Here is a 20,000-nt window from a genome sequence, read left to right on the forward strand (position 1 = left end):
CACCTACTGAGAAAAACAAGGCGCGCTTCAGCACAGAGACTATGCTTCTCAACTGAGTACTCAAACCTGGGTGGAGAGGTGAAGCAAATTATCAAAAAACACTGGCATGTCTTACAAAGCGACCCGGCCCTAAGTGACATTTGTGCTGAACAACCACGCATCGCTTTTAGGAAAACGCGCTCACTGAGAGATCGACTTGTGCATACATCACCCAGCCCTCCTAAACAGCTAGGCTGGCTGACAGCACCCCCCCAAGGATTCTACCGATGTGTTCGATGCACCCACTGTTCAAACTCGAGTGACACCAAACAGTTCTCCCACCCACATACTGGCAAAAAGTTTAAAATCAACTCATTCATTAACTGCAATACCACCCATGTCGTTTACATCCTAAAATGCCCTTGTGGACTCATATACGTGGGGCAGACCAAACGAGCGCTGAAAGTCAGAATTGCTGAGCACAAGGCTGCCATAAGAAATAAGAACTTGGACTATGCAATAGCGCGCCACTATGTAAAGGCGAATCATGGCTCATGCGCTTCGCTTAAATTCTGGGGAATAGACAGCATTACACCTCCCCAAAGAGGTGGTGACGTGGTCAAACTTCTACTGAGAAGAGAAGCCTTCTGGATCCACACACTTAACACAGTGGAACCCCATGGACTTAACGAGGAACTTTGTCTCTCATGTTTTCTTTGAGAATGTTTCATTTAATCATTAATATTTTGTGTTTTTTTTGTCTAACTGTGTCCACTTGGGTGTTTAGAATGCTCTGGCCCATAATGATTATTTTCACTTTGATTTATTTTCACCTTCAGTTTATTTTTTACTGACAAATGAAAACTGTTAGATCTACCATGAGTGCCCTTACTGGTTAACTACATACACCCACCCCCTTTTGAAGAACCAATGCCAAAGCAGAAGGGATGTCTTTATTTTGACTGTGGTATCACCAGTATGGTTTGACTCTGAGGAAGGCGCAGGTGCGCCGAAACGTCAGTCATTTTGTGCACCAAAATAAAAAACCTCTAAAAAAGTTGCTGAGTGCTCCAGTCATCTCTGGGTCTAGTCACTGTGAAGTAGCCCAGCTTGTCTTTATGCAGCAATAAGAATCAAGCCCATGGCATCAGGATAGGATAGGACGGGAGGATCTCACCCCATCTCAACATTGCATCAGGTACTACTGAAAGCTTGTTTATGTAACATTCAAGGATTGCATCCTAAAGGCAGACGCGGAATATACTACAACAAAATGGTCTTTGATATTTTGCAGTTGTAGTTACATTGCTCTTATAAGACATCAGACACTGTACTGTATGTATAGGCACCTTGCACTACCCAGATCCCCTGAACGTCAAGCATCGGTTTGACTGAAGCAAGGATACCCAGTGAAGTCGAACAAGTAGCTTTTATTTGTAGAGGTCCTTTGAGTTCCTTTTTTGATAGGTTTGTAGATCCCGTCGAAAAGTAGCCAGATAGACAGCAAAGACATGATCTAAGGATGCTCTCAGAAGCAGCTCTATGGATACTGATATTGCTGTCTCTGCAAGCTCAAGCCTTTAAAGTTGCACTGTGTAATATTTCTAGCTTCCTTCCATTCACAAATGTTATTGTCACAAATACTTACCGCCACAATCAAATTCTAAGTATTCATTATGACTGGGAGAATTGCACTTTTCATATACGAAAAGGTGGATCTCCATTGTCCTCCATTTTTAATTTAGACATGTTTAGCGGAAAAACCTACTGTACTTTGGTCTTACCAGTAAATATTAGTTGATTATTTAGTAAAAGTTCATTGAAAGCATAGTTGCAATACCTACTCTGGCCACAAACATACACAGCTCCCCTTTAAAGAGACTTTCCCCTTCCCTACTTTAAACATGAGTGGACCAAGAAGTGAAAATATAGGTAACATAGCTCTTGTGAATTCATAATGTCATAGCAAGTGTAGTGGAAAAAAACACAAATATGGACTTGAATGAACTTAGTGAAAATACTTGAATTTTGGTGTTAAATATTCATTAAAAAGCAGAAGTGATGCACCTAAAATGACACTGCATTTACTGTAAACATTGAACCTTTGAGTGTAAGCCAGTGGAATGTGAACTCACCTCTCATGTTCTTGACGATGATGTTGCCTTATTGTCTTTGTTCAGAGTGTTATGAATGTAAAAAAAAAACGTATTGGGGGACAGCTTTGCCCGTTTTTTTTTTTTTTTTAATTTTAACCAGTCTCCTCTGTGCGTGTAGGATAGGGACCAGAGGCGCATTTTGTCAACAGGCTAGACAGGCAGCGACTTGGGGACCCAAGCCCCTATAGTGAAGAACAGCCCACACTTTACTACAGTAGTGGGGATTTTGGTTCAAATGTTCATTATTTTGAATACTTGCTTGGTGCCCCGGCGGATCTTAGAGTCGCCTCTGGTAGAGCTGGAAAAGGATACATTCATGAAATGAAGTAGAGGTGGACAGACAGAGGCACACACATCTGGGAGCACAAAACCCCAGTGAGTTCCTGACTTATTAATTTGTGATGTATTGAGTATGTGGCCTTTATTAGAAGCCAGACTGATCATTGTGGCATCCTGGGAGAAGTGAGGGGGCCATAAACAGAAGAGGATGACAGAGACAAACACAGTGAGGAGAAAGCAGAAGCACTCATACAAGTATCACATAATTTTATTATGCACGCCACATACACACACAGACACACACGCCCACACATTCGTGCAGAGCACATTCATGTGGAGTGGTAAAGAAAATGGAGAGGGATCCCGTGCTCATTTAAATTATTGGTTGTAGACCATCGGGCATACATTCGTATGGCTCATATAGTTTCTATCATAACGCTATGCAGAGCTATGAGGCAGAAAACAAGGCCTTTGATGGTCCTCCAGTCATTCATATTCAGGTGACACACAACATTTGCATTAGGTGCATCATAAACGAAATGGAGGCCTAACTGTGTGCGGCGTGGAACAGTTAAGTGGGAATGGTGGTGGAGTCAGAGTGTGTGTGTGTATGTGTGTGTGTGCAGGCCCACCGACAGGCGGGGACAAACAGGTATGTTGTCCAGGGCCCAGGAAGAGAAGCGGCCCACAATTCGGGCTCCTTTGTGTGTATTGTATTGAGAGGGGGGCCCTTATAGATTATTTCATCCCGGGCCGGGCCAAAGCTGTCAGCGTCCTTGTGTGTGTGTGTGTGTGTGTGTGTGTGTGTGTGTGTGTGTGTGTGTGTGTGTGTGTGTGTGTGTGTGTGTGTGTGTGTGTGTGTGTGTGTGTGCTTGTGTGTGTGTGTGTTTGTGTGTGTGTGTGTGTGTGTGTGTGTGTGTGTGTGTGTGTGTGTGTGTGTGTGTGTGTGCGCGTGTGTGTGTTGGTCTGTCTATGTACATTACACAGTGTGTGTGTGTGGGAAGCTGTTAAGGTGAATTTGTGCAGCAGTGAGGGGAGGATCTGCATTAAGGATCTGGCGGATCTGCATTAAAATGCATCATAAATGGAAATGGAGAAGAAACGCAGTGGATACGCTTAGTGGGGCTGGACTGGCCATCTGGCATAGCGAGCATTTGCCGGGGGGGCCCGCAACCTCATGGGCCTTATTTTTTTTTTACATTTCTAGAAATAGGGGCCCAAGAGGGTGCAGGGCCCACCGGTGAGTCCATTCTATGTCGCTAATTATGAGGGGCCCCTTTAAACCAAAAGTGACTAGTCCAGCTGGGCCCCATTTTTTTGTTTTTCTTTCTACATTTCTGAAAATAGGGGCCAATGAGGGTGCAGGGCCCGCCGGAGAGTCAGTTCTGTGCCGGTAATTATGAGAGGCCCCTTTAAGCCAAAAGTGCCCGGGCCCTGTTGCTCCCCCAGCCCAGCCCTGGATACGCTTAGTGGGGATGGGATGGCGCAGGGAGGGAGTGATGGGAGCAGAGGGTTTGTGGAATTGAATTAAGTTGATTTGTGTGGTCGCTCCCCCTTCATCTCTTCACATCCCATCTGAGGCAAGGTGACCAGAATACCTAAGATCTCTTCTTGAGATCTGACTAGATGGTCATATACATATTTCTCCTTTTATTTTCTACTGGTTTGGCTTGTGCGTATTTGAACAGACCAAAATAAGGGGCTGTCTCGAGAAAAAAAAGGACTTAATATATCTGAAGATTTTAAGAAAATGTTAATTTCTTTGGCCTGTCATTTATTGTTCGCTTGTTAAGTCTTCTCACATTTCCTTTTTTTGGTGAATTTTAAGATGGTACATTCATTACACATTCAGCACAGTCACTTGCAAGGAATATTTTGGCACTATTTGGTTTGTGCACCAATCATGTAAACTGTGTATTTATTCTGAATGTGCCCATGTTTTGGGAATATTCCATTAAAAAAACAAAACTAAAACAAACAAGCAAAAAAAAAACCCGGAATATTAGTAAACCAAATAGGCCTACTGACAGTATTCCGTTTGAAACAGCAGTATTCTGTGCATGTAACTGCTCTCAATGTTTTCATTATCAACTTGTCCACAATAAAGGCACACTTGAGTTTGGGAAAAAGTAAAAAGCTTGACTACTTTCACAGGTGCATACTGTATAAATAATGCAATTACAATTTATTGTGGCAGAGGCAGTGCTGGTCAAAGCACTCAACTTTGAGCTTGGAACAGAACAGAGTAATAATAAATAAAACATGCTCAGGCACAGGAGAACAACATACTGTGCCATTTTGAAAATCATTGGCCCACATACACCTGGGCCTACAGTACGGTTTTAAAGACTGCATACTGAGCATTCAGTCAAACAGTGAACATGTATGGATGTCAGAAGCCAACAGTGAAATGTCACTGAAAATATTTGCATGCACACACACACACACACACACACACACACACACACACACACACACACACACACACACACACACACACACACACACACACACACCCACACACGAAAACACACACACACACACACACACACACACACACACACACACACACACACACACACACACACACACACACACACACACACACACACACACACACACACACACACACACACACACACACACACTTTCTCTGCAGTCGTAATGAAGTTCATTGCAATGCATAAATATCTTCCCCCAGTATCTTGTGACATGCTGTCTATAGCGAGGACTGGGCTGGAACCCCTAACTTTACAGCAGTGTTTCCCAACCAGGGGTATTTGTACTAATAGGGGTACACGAGGACACTTCAGGGGATATGGAATTTGTTTTTAATAATAACAAATATATGGAGCGTAGTGTTTCTCAACAGGAGTTCAAGAGCCCCCCAGGGGGTGTTGAGAAGCCCTAAGGGGACTCTATTGGGGTGGATTAGTCTATTTCTTTAATTTTTAATACTAAAGACTGATGTTGGCAGGCTTATGATGAGGTAAAGGGTTGTTGGGAGGCTTATGATGAGGTAAAGGGTGGTTGGGAGGCTTATGATGAGGTCAGGGGGGGGGGTTTGTTCAAAGAAGGCTGAGAACTATTAGGATGCAGGAAGAGATATAGAGCATGAGTGAGGAGGATACTTATCATATGACAAAATTGGGTGCGCAGGACAAAAAAGGTTGGGAAACACTGCTTTACAGTCAGTATCCCACTGCATAGAGATGAGTCTAGTAATCACGGTTTACACCCCAACAGATGGAGTTATGCCTCGGTACTGTGGGTGTACTGTAAACCCTCCATCTTCAGATGGGCCAAGCACCATGATGCAACATGATCATTTAACCACCTGCTCTCACAGGTGCCGTTCAACGTATTGTTTATGGTTCAAAATGAACACAATTCAAACGTGAACCTGAAGATGGTCGGATGACTGAAACGTTGTATTAAAGTTTGTTGGTGGAATGGACAGTGTGCAGGATCTCTTTACACTTGAATGACAACCTCACAGGGAGTATATCCTACACACCTGTCTGACTACAGAGGTGTGCAAAAGCGTAACTTTGAACCATAAACAACACGGTGGGCACAATGGACAATGTGCAGGATTTCTTTACACTGTGTTGTTTACCTCGTTTAAGCAAATCTTTTCCTTGCCAGTTTTTACCAAGGTGGCCTTCTACTGTATAGCAGAACAATAAACGCAAAGCCCATACAATGACATGCACTACAAAGCAGACATGAAAGGGACACACAAGGATTTTGAAGATATTTTGATGTGGTTGGAAAATGGCTTCTGCTTTACTTCACAGACAAGCAATTCATATAATAATTAAGTTTGGTTCAGTGCTGATGGAAATTAATTGAAAGTGCACAAAAGAGTATCAGACACATCTCCATATTGAATGATACGATCTAAAAATAATTAGAGTGACAATGAGAATATTTTTTTAAAGCATAGTTTTATTATGCAAAGGCTTTGACATGGGATAATCTACCAGAGAAAATTCATTGTAAATTAAAATATTTAACACATGCACTGACGTTGATGTAAATGCTTAAGATGTTCTCACTTTTTTGCTACCTGCAATGTGGCAAGTGGAATCATGTGGTTCTTTGTCATTCTTTTTGCAGGATAAAAAAGAAATGATGTCACTATTTTTCAAGTTACAATGCCAGTGCCTCTTTTCTTGCAGTAAAAACGAATGCCAAATGATCTGTATAAATTCTTGGTAACAGATCTCTAGATGATATATTCATATCCATTAGATCAAAGTCAAAGATTTGGCTGTAATCAAGCTTGTCATGCATGGTGCATAATGGAAACAGACACGCACGCACGCACGCACACACACACACACACACACACACACACACACACACACACACACACACACACACACACACACACACACACACACACACACACACACACACACACACACACACACACATTCAGGTAAATAGGCCACTTTTCGGCAAATTCAGAAAGTCTGATGAAATCTGAGGAAGAACATCAATACCTTACCCAAACTTAAGTTTGATTGCATAAAGTGACTCATAATCTTCCATTTCATAACAAAAAACAAGATGATTCATGTAAAAATTGTAAATTTTTACAAGTTTTAGTGACAGGTGTGTCATCCCGGATGGAAAATGTGCATCGAGGTAAAATGGGCCACCTATTAAGGTAAAATGGGCCACCTATTCATTCCAATGGTAAAATTAAGAATTGCACAACAGAAAAACAAAATTAGGGATGATTTTAATATTCCTCCATTTTTTGTTTGCTTCCAACACATGTTTCCAAAAATATATCACAACTTCTTAAAAGCTACCCGGACACCTCCATCTTCAATAATGGTCACATTGTGTTTGTAGAAAATATGAATGGTAATTCCCATAGAAAAAAAACGGCCCAAATTACCTGAAAGGGGCGGCCCACTTTACCTTATCATGTTCAGCCAAAATGGGCCGATGGGTTTTTTGACATTTTTAGGTATTTAAACATCACAATGTTGCCACAACTATGTTTTTCCAGATTAAAGGCACATATTCAAACCTAAAAACATATCAGTTTTTCCAGTTTTTATCACATCTGAAAACAGTATCATCCTTATTTTATCTAGATAATTTCTTATTTTGGCAAGACTGAAAATGTACTTTCTTCTGTCACTCTCCATATGAGGGTTCCCCCTGCCCATCAAAAAAGTGTTATGCTATTCAAGTGACTTTAAACAGATAGAGTAGTAATGTTGCAACAATTTCAGTACATTTGTGATGGTTGGTCTGTAGAATTAAAAGAAATGAGACACCCAATGCTTATCCGGCCCAATTTAGCTGATGGCCCAATTTACCTGAACGCACCCTATATCTATCGAAATCCTATAATTATGTTCAATGTATAGCGGTCAAAGTTGTTGTTGAGAAGAAGAGGCCAACACCAATGTTGTCCACTGTGTTCCGTCAAATCTCCATAGCAACAATCGTGTGTCAGCAGCATCCTCCTTGGCCATGACAACGGGTGGATGTTGTCACGATGATTACTCTCGGCTCCGGGAGTTCACCCCGGCCAAACAAGATGGATGAGTGGCTTCAAGGGCAAAAGGAGTGGGTGGGTGAAAAACAACCACAATTAACATCCGCAAGCCTTCAAACAGGGTCCATTTTGAACCACATCTATTTAGCTGTTTATTTATTTATTTATTCAAGTAGGACACCCTGACCAAATGTTTCAAACAAACAACAAACATGGATGGTAATTAGCAGATGGATGATAAAAAAAAACGAATGTGCCCAAAAAAAGAAGAAAAAAAAGAGCGAGTGAAAAATGAGTGTAGGGAAATAGCTGGCGTGAGCGGAGTCTGGGCCAGGACAAGGTCATCAAAGTGGACACAGTGGCAGATCAGAGGCTGCATCATGGCTGTTTGTCACCGAGGGGCGGAGCTGACAGGACTGATCGCTTGGACACAACTGCCACACAAACACACACAGACACAGGTGCGTGCACACACACACACAGGAATGGGCACGGGCACATGAAAACACACACACACAAACACAGAGCCACACACACACACACACACACACACACACACACACACACAAACACAGAGCCACACACACACACACACACACACACACACACACACACACACACACACACACACACACACACACACACACACACACACACACACACACACACACACATATCCAGCTCTGATAGATGTGGGACTGGCTTTGAACCTCACAGCACTCGTCCGAGTTCATACCCTACTGGGCCTTGGTCAGGAGAAATCAATGCAGTATGGGCTAGGAGCTCTGTTCTGTGTGTGTGTGTGTGTGTGTGTGTGTGTGTGTGTGTGTGTGTGTGTGTGTGCGTGCGTGCGTGCGTGCGTGCGTGCGTGCGCGCGTGTGCATGTGAGTGTGTGTCCATGATTATATCTGCTTGATGAGTATATCTACTTGTGTCTGGATGATTCAGTAGCTAATAAGAGGGGGGGGGGTGCGTTTGTGTGTGTGTGCATGGGTGCGTGCGTGCATGCGGGCTTGTGTGTGTGTGTGTGTGTGTGTGTGTGTGTGTGTGTGTGTGTGTGTGTGTGTGTGTGTGTGTGTGTGTGTGTGTGTGTGTGTGTGTGTGTGTGTGTGTGTGTCAGTTAATTCATTTGCCAGTGAAGGAGCTTCACCGTTTGAAGTCTGATGATTGAAAAGAGACATCAACACCAAGCCCACGTATAGTGCAATACCCAATGACTATCTCCCGTTTGAAGCTTGTCCATCAATATCTACTTACTGGTCAGACTGGCTGATGTTCATTTCATACTAACACCAGTCCTTTTTCCATCACATTCTGTAGCGCATCATGTTCTAGCAATGTACCACTTGTACACTTTCCGTGTTAAAATGAACCATCTTTTTGATGGAAAAATCACTTAATAATTTGTGTTATAATGACTATTCCTGGTGCTTATAGATTATTGTAATGCACCAACATTCTACAGCCACCACAGAACATTCTATTAAAAATGAGTAGGCCATTATAGAACTCAAAATGTTCACATGTTATGTATTGGGGAACACAGCTTACACCTCCAGCTTCAAATTTTCATGTGCTGCACCTCTACTATATCAGTAGCATATTGTGCTATCCTAGGCCAATTTATAATGCCTGTGACACAGCACACATACATGTAGACATTTGATATAAACACAACTTTGAGAAATCGGCAAACAATACACGTCAATTTCTCACATGAGCTTTACGGTCGCAGTAGCCAGGCTATTTCCTATGTTAAAGGGGCAATATGTAGGATTAAAAGTTTAATTAATCACTGTCCCAAGTCAGCCGATGCTTATTTGAGTCAAGAGTGAACAATGACTCTCGCGAACAATGACTCTCTCCACTTTAACGGTCCGCTGTCAGAGAACCCCAAATTAAACTTTTGACTGAGCGACCCGAACGAGTGTCATGGGAAACACTTCTCATACGAAAAATTTGCTTTACATACCACCAGATACATTTTCTTTACATACCGCCAGATTCATATTTGTATCAACTGCTGGCATTCCGAGGTGAAAAACATTATTACAGCGAGCTTAGTTAAACAGCATTTTTTCATGATGTTGTAGATTTTGAGACAGGCATGCCACGGGCACCGTGCAAACTACGTAATTCTACATTGTGCCCCTTTAAATGCCATCATGTACATTGTATCTACTGTGTGATGTGATTCCCCACTGCTTTGATTGTCTATTGGAGGGCATTGTGCTGTATTATACTATAGTGTACTATATGTACACTACTTCTAAACATTACAGTCAGTAGCTGATATATTGGATTTTTAAAGAGAGCCAACATCTGTCACAGACAGACATTTTGTGTGCAAGGAAGTGCTCTTGGCCAATAACACTGATCCAGTTCCATATCCAGATTCTAATAGTTGCGAGGGGGATAAACGATGCATTTGGCCATCTGACAACAGTGACTTTTGTCACGATGTACTGCATTTAGATGTTTTTAAACGTTTTTTTTCTTCCTTAAAATATGTTTTGGATACAGTAAGTGCAATTATAAATGGTCCCCAGGACTCAGATTGTAAATATGTACAGTGGCCTATAAATAATGCAGCATGCTGGAGCCAATTCAAGTTAAAAAGTTGCTTTTGGTGCATAAAGTGTACTCTATTATGAAGTAAGTGCACTATTAATAAGAGGATAAACTCTCCGCTGGGGCAGATACACGCTATCTTTGAAATTTGGAAAGTGGGTTACAGTGAGTCCAATATGTATTTGATCCCTTTCTGATTTTGCCGGTTTGCCCACTAATAAAGACATGATCAGTCTATACATTTATGATAATATGTATTCAAACATGGAGAGACAGAATATCAAAAATAAATTCCAGAAAATAACTTAAAATAATATATTTTAATTTATTTGTATTTAATTTAGGCAAATAAGTATTTGACCCCTCTAGCTAAAGAAGATAAAGTGCTTTGTGGAAAAGCCCTAGTTGTCTAGCACTGAGGTCAGATGCTTCTTTTAGTTGATGACAATGTTTGTGCATATAGTAGAAAATATTTTTGCCCATTTTTCTTTGCACATTATCTCTAAAACATTAATAGTTTGTGGCTGTAGCTTGGCAAATGGGACGTTCAGTTCTCTCCATATAATTACTATAGGGTTAATATTTGGAGACTGTCTAGGTCACTTCACGACTTTAATATGCTTCTTATTGAGCCACTCCTTCGTTGCTTTGACTGTATGTTGTGTATTATTGTCATGTTGGGAGATCCAAAAATGGCCCACCCTTCAGTGTAGTGGTGGAGGGAAGGACGTTTGCACTCAGGATTGCACATTACATGTCTCCCTCCATCCATTCGTTGACGATGTGAAGTTGTCCTGTGCCTTGGCCATACACACACCCTCAAACCATAATGATACCACTTTCATGCATGATGGTGAGGAGGGTGTTCTTGGGATCATAGACAGTAGTACTCTTTCTCAAAACACATTGAATTGTGATTATGCCAAACATCTTGATTTTGGTTTCATCTGACTACAGCACCTCCTTATCATATCCTAAATCAGTCTGATGTCCGTTGGCAAACCTCAAGTGGGACTGCACAGGTTCCTTCTGAAGTAAAGGTACCATGTGTGCACTACAGGAATTTAAACCTCTGTGGCATTAAGTGCTACCAGTAGTTTTCTCAGTGATTTTGGTCAGTAGCTTTGATATCATTGCCTAGTTCATACCGTATAGCTCTAGGGTGATTCCTTTCTGTTCTCATGATTATCAAATCCCTACAAAAGGTAAAATCTTGTATAGAACCCCAGACAGGCTGATGGATAGTCATTTTGTATTCCTCACATTTTGGAAGAAATGCATCAACAGCTGGGTCATTAATACCCAGTCTCTTTCTTGTGGCTTTGCAGCCTATTTAATCTTTGTTCAGGTAAAAAATAGTGACCCTGATATCATTTGACCACTCTTTGGTCTTTCCCATGCTGGTGAGGTTGGAGTGTGACTGATTCACTCATACTATGGACTGATTCTGCTGATTCAATGTGTCTTTTATGCATGTTAGTATGTACAGGTGTCTTAAATTCAGATGACAAGTTGATCGGAAGTGCCCATCTGGTCTGTGGGCCCGGAACTGTAATCAGTTGGCAGGGGATCAAATACTTATTTTGCTCGATGAAATGGAAATAAATTAATATATATTCTCTTCAGTTAATTTCTGGATTTTCTTTTTGATATTCTGTCTCTCCATATTAGAATACATATTATCATAACATGTATTGACTGATCATGTCTTTGTTAGTAGGCAAACCAACAAAATCAGGAAGGGATCAAATACATATTGGACTCACTGTAACTCCACATACTTGCATTTTAAGCTCCTCTTTAACCCTGCTAGCATGCACAAGAACACACACACACACACACACACACACACACACACACACACACACACACACACACACACACACACACACACACACACACACACACACACACACACACACACACACACACACACACACACACACACACACACACACACTTTCTCTACAAAACCAACTGCATACGGGTATGTATTCTGTAGACATTTCGTAACTGCTCAAAATCAGGGCTGCTGACAGCTTTGGCCGGGCCCAGGACGAAGTCATCTAAACACCACACACCCAATACATACAGTACAATGTAATCAGGACCAAGTTGCTGGCCCCCTCTCTCCCAGGGCCTGGGGCAACTGACCCCTTTTTACCCCTCTGACTGCTTCCCGGCTCACACTGTCAACCGCTGTTCCACTACTGCCCCATTATTGGCATTGTTAGCACCCATGGAGCCACGGAGCCATCATGCGACTTGTTTTCTGTCATCTCTTGCTGGTCGTTGGGAGTAAGTACTGTGTGTGTGCGTGCGTGCGTGCGTGCGTGCGTGCGTGCGTGCGTGTGTGTGTGTGTGTGTGTGTGTGTGTGTGTGTGTGAGACACAGAGAGAGAGTGAGAGAGAGAGAGAGAGAGAGAGAGAGAGAGAGAGAGAGAGAGAGAGAGAGAGAGAGAGAGAGAGAGAGAGAGAGAGAGTGTGACGCTAAGGAGGTAAAGTAGCATCTTGTTAAGTGCTAATCAGTCTTGGCAGCATGAGGAGCTAATGTCTTCCCCCAGTCAGTGTGTTATCGAGGCTAAGCTAAGCTAACTAGCGACCATGTTGGATGCAGATTCACATAGACAGCGGCAGTGATGGAGAACATACTGTAGTATCTCATTGTCTCAGAAATGCAGTGGCGAGCTTGGAAGCATGTGACGTTTCGGGCAGCATGCCCTTCATCAGACAATTGTCTGATGAAGGGCATGCTGACCGAAACGTCACATTAAAAAGAGCAATGGGAGCTTGGTGTCGCGGACTTTTCATTCAGTTTTTTCATTGTATTTTTGCTGGTCCTGCACCCAATTTTTTTGAGACAGATGTGCATGTTTTTTTCTCTCTAACTACTGAGCTTGGAAGCATGTCCCTATAAATTTCACTTATACTGTAGTTGAGTAGTCATTGAACCACTGTTTTTCAGGATATTTTTTGGAGTGTCACTGGTTAGTGTCCATACAGTAAATACAGATGGTATGCATGGAAAATTTGTATCATGTTGGTTGAAGAAAAGTTCTGGCGTATACAGAAAAAGGCCCGGATTATAGGGAAACATAATGAAGTTCAGGAAGCGTTCTCCAACACAGCAAAAAAGGCCCGCATAGTAGGTGTAATCGTAGCATGATCGAATAAAACAAAATAATTTTTTCTCCTGATGAAACGCTGTGAGTGTTTCATTGGGCAGGGTGGCGGGTGGTGTGAGGTCGAAATGAAAATGGAATGCCAGCCAAGGTGGTACGGTAGATGAGGTGGTGGCAGGCGAATGTCACGGCTGCGGAACACTGATGACCACCGAAAGGTCATTCCCATGAGTCATTGCCCTAACCAACCGCCTACAGTGACCAGCCAATGCCATTCGTTTTGTTCCTAATGACAGGCTTAGAAAAAAAAAAAAACGAAAGAAAAAAAAATTCTGCCCACACACAAATGCTGTGTCAACGCTCTTAGCATCGTGGTTGAATAGACTGATTCAAAGCTGTGTGATTTTTTTTTCCTTTTACTGTTCCGAGACTGAATACCACTGTGTTGTGCTCATAGGGGAGCATAAGAGGTGATGGAAGTCTCACAACAGGAGATTGGCGTGCTTACTGGAGCCAGTGATTGTCCAGGTGGTCGTTGTCAATCACACTTTGCTCAATATTGTGTTTATATCCCTGGCTGGCCTTGATTAAACCTTGCCTGGTTGCACAGGTGTGCCCCTGCCTGTGCCTGAGCCCCTATCTGCTTGTACCCGTCTGTCTGGCTAGTGCCCAGTTGCCCTAACCAGCTGTATCATAAGAGGCCTGGCTGTGCAGTTTGGCATTCTGTTGTTTTATCTCTCAAAAAGTAAGGACTTACCCCACCCCACTTCTGCCTCTTCATTATGTGTTTCTCTGTTTCTTAACACATTCAATGCCACGCTTTATTTGGAATTCTGGCTGTTGAGTGCCAGCATTGTAGACAATTTTTGACATTTTTGAACAGCCAAAGAAATATTTTGTGTAAGACCTACAGACATATAACATGAATTTTTTAAAAGCTTAGAATAGATGAAAGCCGTAGGTTTCTAGGTGCTTCTGTCCCCAAGTTAGCCACGTCCCCAACTAAGCAAGGGTACGTTTTTTAGCTAATGGAATGCTTTAACCTTGGAATTTAGTGGAATAAATAATTATTTCTCTTAGAAATGAAGTCAGGATTAATGCAACTAAAATGATTGTGCAATTGAAATGATTGTGTGGATGATTCAAGTAAAAGTTGAGAAAGTAGTGTCAATATCAATAATATTCCTCATCTTTATCCTCCACTACAGTGCCCCTTTTCCTCCTCCACAGTGTTGGAGGCCCCTACCGATTAAGCTGTTGGAGGTTGAAGACGCACGGGACAACTCTGTGACTGATGTTGCTTGGCAACAACAAGCTAGACACCTAAGGTTCTAATTGAATGATGGTGAGGAGCTGCCTACTTTTGAATGAAGTTTTTCCCTATAAAAATGTGTTGCTTAATCTCATCGGCAAGGCACCCAAACAACATCTGTTCATCAGACCTTCCAGTAACATCTCTTAAGGAGCTGCACTGTGTATCATCAAGAAAGACTAAGCTGACATCCTAGTTCATGACAAACTGTAGCTCTGTTTACAGCACCTACAGTGTTCACGATATAGCACACTAAATGGTCTAAGCAACAACACTAGCTGTTCATGTGGATCTTGTTTAACTTTCTAAACCTATTAAATGAAGGAATGTTATTGCTTTTCATATAGTGTATTTTCACTTCAGTGTTTGAAGTTTTCTTGTGGCAGGCCTATCTCCAAATGTCCTGTAGATGGCCTGCTTAACTACCTCAATCAATCTACCTCAATAAATATTACGATGCACATCTATTTTGTGTTATGTTTAAAACTAGATTTATGCAATGGATATAACAGTAAATGAAAGAACATTTGGTAACACTTTACTTAAAGCCAACATTATAAGCGCATTTATAACAAATTATAACGCACTTTATAATTACTTACAACGCATTATGACTACACTCATAATGCTTCATGATGCTTTATATTAACAGTTATGAATAACTATGAATCTAGCTTATAATGCTTTATAAATCCAAGGGTGTCATGAGTGCTCATGACTGGCTATAAACTACAGGCTGCCTGATGGGGCTTATAGTACATTATGATTACCTAAACCCCTCTATGCACAGACCTGGATGATAAACTGTCATAAGGGCTCATACGATGCTATAATGTTTCATGTGAGATCATAAGTCGTCAATGTGTGCTCTAAGTAAAGTGAAGTTCATATGGATGCATCTATAATGCACTGTATAATGCACATCTATAATGCATCATAATGTACTGTAAGCCCCATCAGGCAGCCTGTAGTTTATATCCTGTCATGAGCACTCATAATACCCTTGGATTCATAAAGTATTATAAGCTAGATTCATGGTTATGCATTACTGTTAACATAAAGAATCATGAAACATCATCGGTGTAGTCGTAATGCTTTGTAAGTAATTATAATGTGCATTATAATTTGTTATAAATGTGCTCATAATGCGCTATAGATATGGGCTTCATAGAAAGTGTTACCGAACATTTTTCATTTTCTTCAATGTCATGTGTTCAATAAAGACAAAAATGAAGGCGTAACAGAGATGCACCACTGACACGTTCAATTTTCTACATTTTCCACAGTATCTTACATTTTAAATTAAGGACCATCAAAACTGCCAACACGTGGGAGTTTCTGCAATATATAACTTATAGGAAATGTCATCTGTAAATACAGTAGATAGATAGATAGATAGATAGATAGATAGATAGATAGATAGATAGATAGATAGATAGATAGATAGATAGATAGATAGATAGATAGATAGATAGATAGATAGATAGATAGATAGATAGATAGATAGATAGATAGATAGATAGATACTATATAGCTACTGGAAAACATTTTAAATTAAGGACCGTCAAAACTGCAGTGTGTGTGTATCGAGTATGTGTGTGTGTGTGTGTGTGTGTGTGTGTGTGTGTGTGTGTGTGTGTGTGTGTGTGTGTGTGTGTGTGTGTGTGTGTGTGTGTGTGTGTGTGTGTGTGTGTGTGTGTGTGTGTGGGCACGTGCAAGCGTGTGTGAGCCGACATGTTCTAGAGTCCTATTGTAAGTCCATGTGGGCAGGCCCGCCGACAGAGGGGGACAATGGGGTATGTTGTCCCAGGCCCAGTGTGATGTATGGCCCAGAATCTGGTCCCCACTACATTGTATTTATTGGGTAGGGGGCCCTTTCAGAAGACTTTGTCCCAGGCCCATAAAAAGCTGTCAGCGGCCCTGCATATGTGGGAGACAAAACCGCATGCGGCCTTCAGACATGAGATATCTCTGCTGTGCCCGAAAACCTCGCAACCATCTGGGCACAAGCAGGCTAGGAGGAGATAGGAACCAGAGCATCTGCTTGTGTGTGTGTGTGTGTTTGTATGTCTGTGTGTGTGTGTGCGTGTTTGTGTGTGTGCGTGTGTGTGTGTTTGTACGTGTTTGTGTTTGTACGTGTGTGTGTGTGTGTGTGTGTGTTTGCATGTCTGTGTGTGTGTGTGTGTGTGCGTGTGTGTGTGTGTGTTTGTACGTGTGCGTATCTGTGTGTGTGTGTGTGTGTGTGTGTGTGTGTGTTCAGACTTTATCAGAGCCAAGCAGGATTTAGAGGATAAATCTTGGCTCGGACAAGTCTCTCCTCCCACTCTGTAACACCCACATAGTGTGTGTGTGTGTGTGTGTGTGTGTGTGTGTGTGTGTGTGTGCGTGCGTGCGTGCGTGCGTGCGTCTGTCTGTCTGTCTGTCTGTCTGTCTGTCTGTCTGTCTGTCTGTCTGTCTGTCTGTCTGTCTGTCTGTCTGTCTGTCTGTGTTCGTGCGTGCGTGCGTGCGTGTGTCTGTCAGTATCTGTGAGTGAGAGAGAGGTGGAGGGACGTGAAAGAGAATAAGACATTGTGTGGGTGGTGTATGGAGGTGCATGGATATAGCCCAAGTCTTGTGATAATGTTTTTAAATGGAGGGCTTCATGCATGGGTGCTTAGCCAGTGATTGCGCTACTATTTTGTTCAATATGTTGTTATTAAAATCAAATGTGTGTGTGTGTGTGTGTGTGTGTGTGTGTGTGTGTGTGTGTGTGTGTGTGTGTGTGTGTGTGTGTGTGTGTGTGTGTGTGTGTGTGTGTGTGTGTGTGTGTGTGTGTGTGTGTGTGTGTGTGTGTGTGTGTGTGTGTGTGTGCTCGCGTGCCTGCACATTTGTGTGTTATTGTGATAGGGAGTGCAGAATTAAAGCACCATCACCAAGGAAACAGCCTCTTTTGGAGTTTTGGACAAATGTGTTTCATTATATTTAAGAAAACATCACATGCAGCACTTGAAAATCCTCCAGTCTTTAGGCTTAGAGAGAGACTAAACATGATTGAACAAACCTATAAGCAGGCCGTCATTGGTTAACGCTAAAGCTGTTTCAGACCGTTGAACATGTAAACATGTCTTGAAGTCTTTTCTTTTGAACTCTGAAGCTATTTTCAAACCAGTCAGCCTTGTGTTAGAGTGGGTTCCCACTCTACTTTCATTACACTACGTTTAGCTGAAGCTTCACTGTAATCCAAAATGATTTGCAGTGTTTAGAAACTGGGTATTGGTTACAACCCTTGGATAATCTGTCTTACTCAAGGGCACCTTAGCATGGACAGAGATTTGGATAAAGGCGGGATTTGAAGCTACAACATTCTGATGCAAAGATCTTCATAGGCATCTGTCAACAACACAAGGAAAAAGGGTGTGCCATATGAATGGCTCATGTCCTGCTATAAATGAGAGTGGAGGGGACCATCAGTTATTTACTCCCAGGAATAGAAAGAACCAATGACCCGCCGAATGCAATTCTCTCAAAGTAATGAAAGTGAAAGAGTTGAAAGAAGTTCAATACCAGGCAAAAGATGAGTGAATCTCACTTAAATTTCAATCAACTCAACAACACAAATAATTCAATTTAATTTGTTTCGAGACCTGTTGATGAGTCAGCATGGGCCACTTTACCTTTACCTCATTTCACTTCACCCAATTGGCTTCCATGTGTCCCTGTCTTCAGAGCAGCTATTGTAGCTGAGAGTCAGAGCCAAATACCAAAGTACTTCCAGTTCACTGGGGCCCATATTGCTAATCTGTGTATAGCAATGAATCTCAAACTATGGGAGGGATTGCAGGTGGGCTGGGAAAATGATCCTCAAATTTACTCACATGGTGTTTAGATATTCGAATATCTTGTTTAGTTATCATGTGTCTCTTGTGTGCATCCAGAAATTTGAGTACACTTCCTTATTTGGTGTTTTGATGCGGTAAGGTGTACTATTAGGCAAGATTTATGTAAACATTGTGTCATTTCAATCGCGGAAGTAATTTTCTACCACAAATTAATTAGCGCGAGTTACCCGCGAGGTACAGTGTTACACTTTGTATCTGCCTTCGTGATATGTGGTGTTTTCCTGCTTATGGTGTTGATGTATGTGTAAAATGGATATTCGTAATCATTTCCAGTCGATTGTTAGAGGAAACTTTGCCTTTTTGCTTTGCTAGAGTTGGCTATTTCCTCCTAACTATTAAGAGAGCATTTAGTAGGCTATTTATCTAATGCTTATTTCTCTGTGAATGCTGGCTTATTTCATGCTAATTTCATAATCAGTATTTAGGAGGCCCCTCAGTGGCCACAATCTTCTGAAAATAGGCTCTGACTTATTATTCATCTTAACAATAGAATAGAATAGAATAGAATAGAATAGAATAGAATAGAATAGAATAGAATAGAATAGAATACAAGTAATGTAATGTAATAAGTTATTATGTTATATTGGGCTATATGGTTTGGTGGGCCCCAGAAGTTTTTCACATTTAAAAGTGGGCCTTGGTGTTGTGAAGTTTGAGAACGGCTTGTGTATAGGTTTTGTTCAGGATGGTATAACAGGCGAGGATTTCCATTTGGAATTTATTCCATTGTAACCCATATGCTTCCTTGTGTACAAGTTCAACGTAGTATGACCTTTCAATTCTGAGACCAACTCCCTCGTCCCCTGTTCAACCATCATTTTCGATTCAAATCAATTCATATTTCGCATGCTTATTTGTATCAATATTGCCAACACATACAGAGAATGAGACAGTCTAGATGTGGGAGGGTTTTATTTTGCTTTTATGACCTGCATTTTATTATGAAAGTTGACAGAAAGTGAGGGGTTGGGAAATGACCTACTGTATGTTGGACTTGAACTTAGGTCCCCATGGGCAGGCCAGCCCATACTGTATATGAAGAGCTCTAAAAGTCATTTAAATACATTTTTCATAAACATTTTTCAATCTGATTTTACAACACTACCAGGAAAATTGGAACTGGGTTAATGTCTGGTATTTTCCCAACCAATTAAAATATTAAAACAGGTGGACAGGT

At 41.6% G+C, this 20,000-nt stretch overlaps 1 protein-coding gene across 1 annotated transcript in view; it reads right to left on the bottom strand.

The window, feature by feature from the left end:
• The window catches only part of LOC134450929 (desmoglein-2.1-like), a 511,642-nt gene that overhangs the window by 441,423 nt on the left and 50,219 nt on the right, over positions 1 to 20,000 (bottom strand). The gene's annotated exons all lie outside the window — the stretch shown is intronic.

Source organism: Engraulis encrasicolus, chromosome 6, assembly GCF_034702125.1.
Source record: "Engraulis encrasicolus isolate BLACKSEA-1 chromosome 6, IST_EnEncr_1.0, whole genome shotgun sequence".
NCBI lineage: Eukaryota > Metazoa > Chordata > Actinopteri > Clupeiformes > Engraulidae > Engraulis > Engraulis encrasicolus.